The sequence below is a fragment of the Gopherus flavomarginatus genome, chromosome 4, assembly GCF_025201925.1.
Source record: "Gopherus flavomarginatus isolate rGopFla2 chromosome 4, rGopFla2.mat.asm, whole genome shotgun sequence".
Taxonomy (NCBI): Eukaryota; Metazoa; Chordata; order Testudines; family Testudinidae; genus Gopherus; species Gopherus flavomarginatus.
The window spans coordinates 5,452,897-5,465,535 of record NC_066620.1 but is presented as its reverse complement, the minus strand read 5'-3'; the positions used below and the strand labels follow the sequence as shown (position 1 = coordinate 5,465,535).

Here is a 12,639-nt window from a genome sequence, read left to right as displayed (position 1 = left end):
TAGCCATCGTCATCTCCTGGCTGCTCACCAGAAGACAGTACAGTATGACTGCTGGCCATCATTGTCTCCTGGCAGGGGCAGCTCCAGGCACCAGCGCAGCAAGCGTGTGCCTGGGGCAACAAGCTGTGGGGGGCATCCTGCTGGTCACTCTGAGAGCTGCCGCCGAATCCGCGTGACCGGTGGACCTCCTGCAGAAACGCCGCCGAAGGCTGCCTGACTGCCATGCTTGGGGCGGCAAAAAACACAGAGCCGCCCCTGTCTCCTGGCTGCTTGCCAGAAGATGGTTCAGTATGACTGCTGGCCATCGTCGTCTCCTATTTATGTTCAGGCGCCCCCAGCCAACCTCACCGAGGTCGGCTAAAAGAGCACTCAGGAGCAGGGCCGGCGCTTGCATTTAGGTGGCTTAGGCAATTGCCTAGGGCGCTAGCATTATTAGGGGGCAGCATTTTGCCAGAGGGGGCGGCAGGCAGCTCCGGTGGAGCTGCCGCAGTGGTGCCTGCGGAGGGTCCGCTAGTCCGCGGCTCTGGTGGAGCTGCCGCAGTCGTGCCTGCGGACGGTCAGCTGCTCGTGCGGCTGCGGTGGACCTCCCACAGGCACGACTGCGGCAGCTTCACCAGAGCCGCGGGGGCAGCCGACCGTCCGCAGGCAGGACTGCGGAGTCGGGGGAACAGATCATGGGGCGGCGAAATGGCCGTGCACCTAGGGCGCTCAAACCCCTAACGCCAGTCCTGTCCAGGAGACAACAATGGCTACCAGTTGTAATGCACCGTCTGCTGCCAAAAGGCAATGAGCTGTTGCTGTGTAGCAGTGCAGGACCATGTCTGGTAGCACTCAGGAGACATATGGTGATGGTGAGCTGAGCGGGCTCCATGCTTGCCGTGGTATGGCATCTGCACGGGTAACCCAGGAAAAAAGGCAAGAAACTATTTATTGCCATTGCTTTCATGGAGGGAGGGAGAGGGGAGGCCTGATGACATTTACTCAGAACCACCTGTGACAATGTTTTTGCCCCATCAGGCACTGGGAGTTCAACCCAGAATTCCAATGGGCAGCGGAGACTGTGGGAACTGTGGGATAGCTACCCACAGTGCAATGCTCTGTAAGTTGACACTAGCCTCAGTACTGTGGACGCACTCCGCCAAGTTATTGGTGTTAATGGTCTTAAGTAGGGACACACACAATCGACTGTATAAAATCGATTTCTAAGAAATTGACTTCTATAAATTTGACCTAATTTCATAGTGTAGACATACCCTGAGGCAATGGGGAGGAAGAGGAGAAAGATTTGAGTTATACTTTTATAATGTGCCATGCATTTGCTGTTCCATGCTTGTCTAATTTAGATTGTAGAGCTTACAACCTATATCAGACAAGAAAAGCATCTGAATGGAACAGACAACCGAAAGGGTAAGAAAAAAAAGGACAAGAGTTAAAATCAGTACAAATAACATAAGGACAGTATCTGAATACAATGGATCTGACAGATATAACTGAAGGAAGAAACTGGTCTGTAAAATCTTTATTACTCCTGATGACCCATGGGCCAGAAAGAACCCAGCTTGACTCTCAGATCCCAGGTTGAATGTGCAGCAATGGCAAGTAGAAAAATGTTTTTTAATTGTCAGTTGAGCTAATCATGAGAGACAATAACTATAGAATCCCATTTTTACAAGTCAATTTTCAGAGCAGGCATTGACTTTAAGATGGAATTTGTTCCTATTTATAAAATTCTGAGTGAACACAGTTGTTCAGACCCCAGAGGATGCTATCCCCTTCCAGCACCACTTCCCTTGGTTTCCTACCATCTGGGACAAAATTTTCAGCAGAAAAAACAGATTTTTCTGCCATATTAAAAAAAATGGAGCTGAGCCTGGAAGCAAGAGAAAATGTGATTTAAGCATTGATTCAACTCTTCATAGAGAACCAGCAAAGCAGAGCACATCTACCTAAGGCAATGCAATATCTTTCCTTCTGATAAAGCTGTCTCATTAAATTCATCCCCTGAAGAATCCTCACCTATGCCTTTCTGTCTGCCTGTGCCTTTTGGCAGCTATGTGTGTGGAATGAGAGAATACAGGATATATGGCCAAAAAAAAAAAAAGAAAAATTGAGGGGTCAAAATGTCCCCAGCAGGGCGCAGTGTGGAGCCATATGGCTCCAATGGGAGCTCAGAGAAGGATTGTGTCTGCCAGGGGTGCAGTCCCTCCCTGAACATTCCAGTATGCAGCTAAACTGCACATGTTGCCCTATCCTTTAGGGCTGCGCCCTCAGTTGTGGCTAGTGTGATCTGCTGGGTGGTGTGGGGTGGGGAGAACAGAACTACCATTCCACTGCCTCCCCCCGTCTTGCCCACTTTGGGGTGCCACGCACCCCAAAGCACACACTGAGAATGTTGTTGCTGCGCTCAGTCTTTTACTTGTGGATGGCATTCTTTATCAGCACACGTGCTTCAATTAATTAAACCCTCACCACACCCCTGTGAAATCACTAGGTACAGTTATTTATTATACCCATTTCATTGGGGAGTAAACTGAGTCAAATTGATGTTCACTGCTTTGCCTCAGGTTATAGACAGTCAGTGACCAAAACCCCTGGGGAACAAAATCCAGGAGTCCTGAGTACAAGAACTCTGCTGCACATCCTAGACAATATTTATTCTTAAACCCTTCTTTATCGGGAAGGATTGGGAGTAATTTATTTGGACTCTGAGGAAATGTTTTTTAAGGGTCTTTCCATATGGATAGTGGTACCTGGGGGAATAGCTGTGGTGACTGATAGTGAGGTTCGCTCTTCTGAGATAAGCCTTTTTAAAGTAATTTAATTGCCTGATGATCTTACCAAGCTTCTTTCTTAAGAGGGTACAACATGCAAAGCAAAGAGTGGTATGTTATGTATCCAGGACACCTATACTGTGTCGCTGCACCCACAGGGGTATCCCAGGACAGTTCTTCTAACTGCTTGCTTCAGCAGGACCTTTGTGAAAAGAAAAAGTTATATGCTGGGTACATTGGACTAGGGTCTGACTATCATCAGGAAGACAGGACATGGTTTTCTTAAGAGTTTAGATACCATGATGATGGGTGTAGTAAGAGAACCTGAATAGAACAGATTTCTTATTGGTCTAAGGTACGTTTGCCCAGGACCCTTTCGGAGTTAGCTCAGGGTGGAGTTAATGCCTACATACTGTGTACCCTGAGGAATACCTCGCTGGGCTCAAGCCTGAGCCAATTACAACCAACAAGGATTAGAGGAGAAACACTTTTCCCTTGTATCTCCTGCTCTAGGAGAAGATGAATGGGCACTGAAATAGCCTCACTTAAGGGCATATCTCATTACTCCATTAAGTCAACAACCACTTGAGTGCCCAAGGATTTCAATCAAAGCTAGATGTTGAAAAGGGGACAAAGAGTGCCAAAGTTAGCTGATTTCCACTCACCTCCAGAGGCTGTTCAGCACAACTCTCCTCATCGTGTGAAGTGAGAGTCGAGACAGAGGAGTGCTGCCCTCGGCCACCAAAGTGACTGGTCAGGGGCTTGTATTGACACTGGGGCCATATGAAACACGGGTCTGCTATGTAAAGGAAGGCTGTGGCTAGCTGGCCTGAAAATCAGAGAAGGGAATTATCCAAGCCCTTCTTGATACTTAGCTCTGACATGCAGCAAAAGGGGAGATAGAATTGTTCCTGATAGTGGCATTATCCGTGTTAAATTTTGCAGAGCAGCCTATTTGGATGTTAATGCTGCTAGAGGCAGGGAACAGCTAGCAGGACTCTGGGGAGAAAAGAGCTCCAACGTTTTGCACATGAATTCAGGTGGTCGGCTCTCCTGGCCTAGGCTGAGTGGAGGGGGAGGAAGTATTACAAATTACAGATTTCTGCTCCTTCCTTTTTTATGTAAGAATAAATGAACAGCCATTCACAGCTTTCCGAGACGACTTACAACTCATCACTTTAGTAAAAACAGTGATAGCAATCATAACCTTTTTAGCAAGGCAGAATGATCTTCGTCAATGTGGTTGTCTGGAACTCAACCTGCCTCTGCTACAAACCTCCTGTGTTACCTTGAGCAAGTCACTTAGGCCCAGGTCCTCAGTGTATTTTAAATCCTAATTTGCATTGAAACCAATAGGTGTTAGGAGCCTAAACACCTTTGAGGCTCTGGGCTTTGCTGTCTCTGTGCCTCAGTTCCCCATCTGTAAAATTGAGCTAATAATGCTTCCTTTGTCAGTCTTGGCTATTTACATTGTTCGCTTCATAGAGCAGAGACTGTCTCCAACTATGTCTTTGCACAGCACCTAGCACAATGAAGCCCTGATCCCAGGCTATTTTCTCTGCAGAACATAGTTCTGTTTTTACATCGGGATAGCAATCAGAATGGAAAATGCTAATAGAGGAAAGGCATGGCTAGTTTTAGCTCAACCTAGAGGTTAACACTGCCCTCTCCATTCCCATCAGGGGTTTACTGTGACTACTACATTGAAGTAAAAACTACAATGCCCTGGCTCCACTTGGATTGTACATCACGGTAGTTATCTTGAGGAAAAAACACACCTTTTCTTTTTATTTTTCCACAGTGAAAACATAGCCTCAGTTGGGGCCTGTCATGTATAGGAATACATGTGAGCCCTCTGGTTTTGCTCCCCATTTTATGTTTTAGAAGCCAGTCAGAGCAGCAGTATATGTGTATAAGTAGGCATAGACGCTAACTCCATAGTGGGTGTTCAGTGCCCACCAGCCACCTGCCGGTCACCTGGTCGGCGGGTGGAAGGCGCTGGGGGGAGCGGTGGGAAAAGGAGGGGAAGGGGCTGAGTCTTGGAGGAAGGGGCGGGGTAGAGGGACGCCTCGGCAAGGGGCATCCACCCACAAAGAAGAAAGTTGGCGCCTGCGTAAGTAGGCTTTGCAAGTTTGTGTATCGTTACTAGGTTATTTGGGACCCAGCTTGTGTGTGGTTTCTTCACGTGTCTGTTGTTGAAAGAGCAAAAGGTGCAGCAGGCCCTGTAGGCTCTCCTGTAATCCAAAAAAACTCTGCCTCACCTCGCCAACATCCCAGTGATGCTTTGGAAATATGAAAGGAAAAGTTGACTTCTGTGCTCGCCGTAGAGGAAAAGTTCTTAAAGTCCCAAGCCTAAGATAGGAAGAAGGAGAGCATCAGCATGGGCATTTCAGATGAATAGCGGGGAAAATGGGGGATCTGGGAGAAGACTGTCTGGGAGGTGACAAGGCATTCATTAAAAATAGGTATAAAAAGATGTAGTACAAGGATCTGGTGACAAACCAACAAAGCTCTTTTTTCCCTCATTGTTTATATTGTCATTGGCTCTCCACCACAGAATGACACTGTAACCTTGTACTTCATGGTTCATTACCTATTACTCCATTTATTAATGCGTTCTTGGGCCCTGGTGATGTGAGAAACCATCCGCGCTTTTATCTTATGGTTTAATAGGATTTTTATGAACCCCCTCAATGTTTACATAACCTTGCAATTCACAGTTATCTATCATTTATCCTCTACTTTATAAGCACTCAATAGAGCTGTTACAGTGAAGGTTCTTTCAGTCTGCGCATTATAACAGTAGTATATTGCAGATTAATATTTTCCAGTTCTTATAATGAGTGGTTCATTGAAATCAAATTCAGTGAGCCTTTGGAGATGCACATGCACCTAAGTAAATGGGAGCTACCATGTATAGTATGTGAATCTCAAGCCAGGATTTGGTACGAGGAGCAATTTGGGCTGGGATAGGTAAGCAACCAAGATTCCACATGCAAATAAAATTCTTTCCTTTTTCCTTGGTTTTAAAACTTGGAAGGGCCAGATCGTCAGCTGCTCTAAATGGGCTGGTCTAAATATCTCCATTGCCTTCGATGGAGCTGCATTGATTTACAGGCTTAAGATGTCTCAGATCACCAGGCAGTGATAGTGAGACAGAAGCCTGGGATGGGCTTTTTAAAGATGCACTGTGGTGCACCACTCCTGTCATCTGTGCATGTTGTGGGTTCAAATCCTACCTGAGCTCCTCCTCCTCCTTGTATACATTGTCTTGATAGCAGGGGAAAGGGTTTTTCCTCTTCATGGGAGCACTCACAAACAGGGGGCACGGAGGTGCTCTCTCCAAGACAGGACAGATTTGGGGAGAGCGGCATACTACAGTGATGAGCATGGTATAAGACCCCTATGTAGAAAGAATAGCATTCTCTTTGGATGACGGGTTTGCTGCCTATTCTGGAGCAGGACACAGTTGCTAGATGGGAACCCTGTCTCACAAGATTATATAGTTATACAGTTGTGGGATGGGTTCAGAATGACCTGTGTCTTCTGATAGTGTGGGGGCAGAGTGAGGGCAGCTGGCTTCAGCAGTGTTACTGAGCATGCTCAATACAATCCAAGCAGCAAATGTGGGGACGGGGGAGTGGGTGCTCCATGGCACAGGTAGCCATCCTGAGTCGTTACCCAGGGTTTTGGATGGGATTATATTTGAGTGGCTAGCCCACGCCATCACCTGCGCTGCTGCAGCTATGCTTCTATTTTGAATGTCCTAGCTCAGTCAAAGCTAGCATGTGTACATGTACCAGAGCTGGAAATTATATCTCCAGCTGCAAGGCAGACATACCCTACAGCACGGTGCAAATTCTCCCGCTGTTTGCCGCAGCTCCCCCGAGAATTTACAGGAGCAGCCACATAAAAAATCTACATGGGACCAGATGTTAAAGTGTGCAAGGGCATGGCCAGTGGGACCCCCTGCCCAAGTCCCCTTGGGTAGCAGCTGTGGCAGCTACTCAATCCATTGGGGAGCAGTGTCAGGCTCTGTTGTCTCAGACTCCTGGGCGTTACTCATGTGTTATCATTCTCTGTTTGTATTATGGTCGCACATACAGGCCCCAACTGAGATCTGAGTCCCATTGTGCTAGGTGCTGTGTTTACACAAAGTAAATGAGAGTCTGTCTCCCAAGAGCTGACAATCTAAATAGGCAGGAAAAGAAGTTATTTGGCCTAACTCGTAGAACAGCACATGGCAGTGCTAGCAATAGAATGGAGGTCTCCCGATTCCTTGTCCAGCACCCTACTCACTGGACCATACTACCTCCTCATCCATTTATTTGAACTTCACACAAAAACAGAGCATCAGCGTATAGTCAGGATTTGCCTATGTAAATTTGCTTACACAGCCTCTGTAGAATAGATGCCTCCAATTGCTGGATAGCTGCATAAAACAGAGGCAGAAAATTATCTAAATATGACGTCAAACGTATTAACAATATGCATGAATTAAACTGAAGACATCGTTTATGATTTTGCTCAGAATCCCTTCAAAATGAGTTAGTGCCAGGATGTAATCAATGGATTATGTGTTAGTCCCACGGAAAGCCAGCCACAACTGATGGTTTAATAAACTGGTTGTATGCAATACTAACAACTAAGCTGTGAGGGAATTAATGTATTTACAAACCCTAATTAGTAGTTTGTTACTGTAATACCAAATTTAAACAAATCTGTAGCAGCACTGACCATCTGGGTTAGAAATCTCCATTTTGAATTTAATTAGAAAATAGTTGTGACAGCAAACTGGTCTTATTAGTTAGCTAATGATCAGCTCTACACTAATTGAAATGAAGAACTCTATCCTTCAGGTTTGAGAAATGTTTTAGATGTGAGAGGGAACAATCAAAAGTCATGCTATCATTGTGGCTTAGGCAAGGACAACAATTGATTAAATAAAATAAAAAAAGATATTTTATCAAATAAAATGCAAATGATCAAACTTTAAAAGTGTGTGACACAAATCTGGCAATTAGAGAGACGATGAGGTTCATCCATTTCTGTTCCAATTTTTAACTTACACTTAAAACTACTTAGAGCCTATACAAAGTAGAAACCAGGAAAGCTACAATATGTGAATGCAATTTCAACTTGAAGTTTCTGGCCCTTGTTAACCTGAAAACCACAGGCTCAACTGGGAGCCATGTATTAAGCTCATGCTTTGCTGTAGCTCAGGGAAGGGGAGGCAAAGTTGGCCCTAAGGCACCTTTATGCTTCCTTCAACCTTAGGTCCGACTGCATGACTCAGAGCTGTTCCAAGGCTGTTCTAAATTGCGCTGGCTGGAGAAGGAGCTGGCAATGAGCAGCAGGAGTGTGGTCTACAGTATTGTTCAAATTTCACTGTCCCAGGATGCGCTGCTTAGAAGATTCAGAAGCATTGTTCACTGCTACACATAAATATTACGGAAGCCTTGATCGAAGTTTGAATAGTACCTCTCTCTATGGCCTTGTCTACACCGGCAAGTTTCTGCGCAGGAAAGCCGCTTTCTGCATTGTAACTCCTGAGGTGTGCACACAGCCAAGTCACTTAGTGTGCAGACCCTGCGCAGGTGCACCCCGACGAGAGGCGTACAGCTTTCCTTGCTGGGGATACAGTGCATGGTGCCAGTGTAGACACCCTGGTTGATTACAGCTCTGCAATTGGCCTCCGGGAGGTGTCCCACAATGCCTGTTCTCACCTCTTTGGTCATAGGTTTGAACTCTACCGCCCTGCCCTCAGGTGACCAGCCATCATCCCCACCCCGTACATTCCTTTGGAATTTTGAAAGTCCCCTTCCTGTTTGCTCAGTGACACGTGCAGTGGTCTCAGCGCATCTTTCCAGGTGGCTGTGCCTGCTCCATGCACCAGGCGATCCCCCGCTTGGAGCAATGCCAAGTTGCTGGACGTCATCAGTATTTGGGAAGAGGAAGCTGCCCAGTCCCAGCTGCACTCCAGCTGTAGGAATTATGATACCTATGGACAGATTTCACGAGGCATGACAGAAAGAGGCCATGACCGAGACACACTGCAGTGCAGGGTCAAAGTGAAGGAGCTCTGGAATGCCTATCACAAGGCGCAGGAGGAAAACTGCTGCTCCAGTGCTGCGCCCATGAGTTGCCGGTTTTACAAAGAGCTGGATGCGATACTTGGTGGTGACTCTACCTCCTTTGCGAAGGCCCCTGTGGATACTTCGGTGGCTCACGTGCCAGTCGAGAGTGGACCGAGCCAGGAGAAGGAAATCTTGGAGGAGGATGGGGAGGGGAAACGGGGACTGTGAGGAGGACCCAGAGGCAGAGGACAACTCAAAGGTCAGAGTTGCATGCAGCCAGGATCTCTTTTCTACCCCAGAGGAGGCTAGCCAGTCACAGCAGTCAGATCTTGGCAAAGCTCAAACAGGAGAGGAGGCCCCTGGTAAGTGGATTTGATTTTGGGAATCACTGAAGTGAGTTGTTGGGGGCAGGAGGGTTGCAGAAAGCAGGTTTGTCTCCTACCACATGCCTAGTCTGAGCAGTGGAACAGGCTGTTGATTGACTCCCTCACTTCATGGGAATCTCCCTCAGAGATCTCCAGGAAACTCTCATGGAGATACTGGGCAATCTGCTGCCACAGGTTCCTTGGCAGAGCTGCTTTTGTTTCTTGCCCCATTAACGGTAACTTTCTCGCACCACTTTGCTGTCACGGGGGGGAACGACCATTGCTGCACACAGGCATGTGGCTATAAGCATAGAAATATTGTCATTGGCCAGGTCCAGCTTCCCATATAGGCAGCACCAGCGGACCTTTAAATGGACAAAAGCACGCTCAACAGTCATTCTGCACTTGCTAGCCTGTTGTTGAACTGCTCCTTGCTGCTGTCAAGGTGCCCCATGTATGGCTTCATAAGCCACAGTATTAAGGAGTAGACAGAGTATCCTAGGATCACAGTGGTTATTTTGACTTCCCCTATGGTGATCTTCTGGTCCGGGAAGAAAGTCCCTGCCTGCAGCTTCCTGAACAGGCCAGTGTTCCAAAAGATGCATGCAACATGCACCTTTCCGGACCAGCCTTTGTTAATGTCTGTGAGACACCCATGGTGATCCACAAGCACCTGTAGAACAATTGAGAAATACCCCTTCTGATTAAAGTACTCGGTGGCTAGGTCGCCTGGTGCCAGAATCAGAATATGCATGCCATCCATCACCCCTCCACAGTTAGGGAATCCCATTTGTGCAAAGCCATCCACAATGTCACACACTTTGTCCAGAGTCACAGTCTTTTGGAACAGGATGCGATTAATGGCCCTGCAGACTTCTGTCAACACAAGTCCAATGGTCGACTTTCCCACTCCAAACTGGTTAGCAACTGATCGATGGCACTCTGGAGTAGCCAGCTTCCACAGTGCAATAGCCACATGATTCTCCAATGAAAGGGCAGCTCTCACTCTAGTGTCCTTGTGCCGCAGGGCTGGGGTGAGCTCATCACACAGTCCCATGAACGTGGCTTTCTTCATCTGAAAGATCTCCAGCCACTGCTCATCATCCCAGACATGCATGACAATGTGATCCCACCACTCAGTGCTTGTTTCCTGAGCCGAAAAGCGGCATTCCACTGTGGTCAGCACCTCTGTGAATGCCACAAGCAATCACATGTTGTAGCTACTACAGGTGGCGAGATCAATGTCACACTCTGCTTGCCTTTGTAGTTTAAGGAATAACTCCATTGCCTCTCGTGACATGTTAGTCAGAGCGAGCAGCATAGTGGTCAACAGCTCGGGATCCATTCCTGCAGCCTGAAGAGGCAGAGCGCGCAGCACACAAACCGTTGAAAGAGGGCTTCAAATGCGGACAGAAGCATCGGGATTACTGGGATACAAAGCAATGCATCACTGGGCATTGGGACAGGACCCAGGGTGCCCTGCGGCCCCCTTTGCCTTTCCACAATTCTTAGCGGCAGAAGAGAAGGAGATGCTCTGTGGGATAGCTGCCCCAGAGTTCACTGCTCCGAATAGCGCTGCAAGTGCGATCCCACTATTGTGCAGGCAGCTGACACTGTGACCATGCAACAGTGGTTTCCCTTCAGCACTCTCTGAGCAGCATTGTAACTGCCAGCACTGTAACTCTGCCAGTGTAGACATACTCTAAGTTAAATAGCCACTGCCCTGTGCTGATTGCCATTTTAAATGTTTGCTATTCTGCTTTTCTAAAGTCATAGGAATATGCACACACTGTAGGTATTAGTACAGGGATCACAGATTAGTTGTCATATTCCTAGTACATCCCTGGTTTTTAAATTGTTTCCATTTTTAATAGCTTTACAGTTTTGTTAACATTGTTTGAAGATAAAATAATCTGTCTTAGGTAGCCTTTCCCACAAAATAAAAACCAGGAGTCACCTGATGAAATTAATAAGCAGCAGCTTTAAAACAAACAAGAGGAAGTGCTTTTTCACACAGTGCACAATTAACCCATGGAACTCCTTGCCATAGGATGTAGTGATGGCCAAAAGTAGAACTAGGCTTTAAAAAAGAACTAGATAAATTCATGGAAGATAGATCCATCAGTGGTTATAAGCCAAGATTGTCGCTGATGCAACCACCCGCTTAGGGCAACCCTAACCCTCTGACTGCCAGAAACTGAAAAAGAAAGATAGAGTCAATCACTTCAGCTGCCCTGTTCTGTATACTCCCCTGAAGGTCTGGTACTGGCCACTGTTGGAGACAGGATGCAGGGCTAGATCGGCTATTGATCTGACCCAGAAGGGCCATTCTTAAGTTCTTAGGCTATGTCTACACTAGGAGAGTTTTTGCGCTGTCAGTTTCACTGGTGAAAGAAAAGCTCTGGTTTGTGTCCTCACTCACTTCCACAGGCGTCAGAGAGTGTTCACATTTGCAGCACTTCCATCGCCAGTGAGAACAGCTATCCCACAGTGCAGCTCTTTCCATTTTGACGATAGGTCTTGTGGGAAGGAGGGAGGGTGAACGCAGGGTCTAAGCGGGGAATCATTTGCTCCATAGAGCAGCTGTGGTCACTTGGCCAGATGAGTGAGCATTTGTAGAGCTGCTGGCCAGAGTGGTCACCCTAGGCACTGTGGGATATCCTTCGGAGGCTAAAAGCTGTTTACACAGGGAGAGAGTGTCTCCACTTGCACATCACCACAAAAGGATCAGCAGTAAGAACTGTATGCCTCTCGTGGAGGTGGTTTCTTCTGAGTTTCACCACAAAAAGTCACTGGCAAGTGTAGACACTCCCATGGTTTTTGCACAAAAAAGGGACTTTTTATGCTTTAAATGGCAAGTGTAGACATGCCTTTACAGAGACAAGGTGGGGGAGGTAATATCTTTTATTGGACCAACTTCTGTTGGTGAAAGGGACAAGCTTTCAAGCTACAGGGAGCTCTTCTCTAGAAAGGTACTCAGAGCATGGCAGGTAAATACCAGGTGGGACAGATTGGTCTCAGAATGTGTTAACGGTTAACTCCTTACGTTAAACATTCAAGGAAAAGTGGCCTGTCAACACCTCTGCAGTCATAGGACAAAAAAAGGGGGTTAGTGGTTTGCAGTAATAACATGTTTGTAGGCCCACTTCAGCCCAGTGTCTGAGCATCTCACAATCTTTAACATATTTACCCATACAACACCCCTGTGCATTAGGGAAGTGCTGTTATCCCCATTTCACAGATGGAGAACTGAGAAACCGAGAGACCACATCAAAGGTCAGCCAGGAAATCTGTGATAGAGTAGGGACTTGATGCCAGGCCTACCAAGTCTCAACATAGCTTTAGTGGGGAGGGATAGCTCAGTGGTTTGAGCATTGGCATGCTAAACCCAGAGTTGTAAATTCAATCCTTGAGGGGGCCATTTAG

General features: G+C 47.0%; 1 protein-coding gene across 2 annotated transcripts in view; it reads left to right on the top strand.

Moving 5' to 3' along the window:
* XRN2 (5'-3' exoribonuclease 2) overlaps positions 1 to 12,639 on the top strand; it is a 496,353-nt gene that overhangs the window by 136,562 nt on the left and 347,152 nt on the right. The window contains exon 1 of one of the 2 annotated variants that reach the window (XM_050951289.1): positions 7,738 to 7,742. The exons of the other annotated variant lie outside the window; for it this stretch is intronic. The gene's annotated coding sequence lies outside the window, so the exon portion shown is untranslated. Of the gene's footprint in view, positions 1 to 7,737; positions 7,743 to 12,639 lie in introns of those variants that run through there. 2 annotated transcript variants of the gene reach the window in all.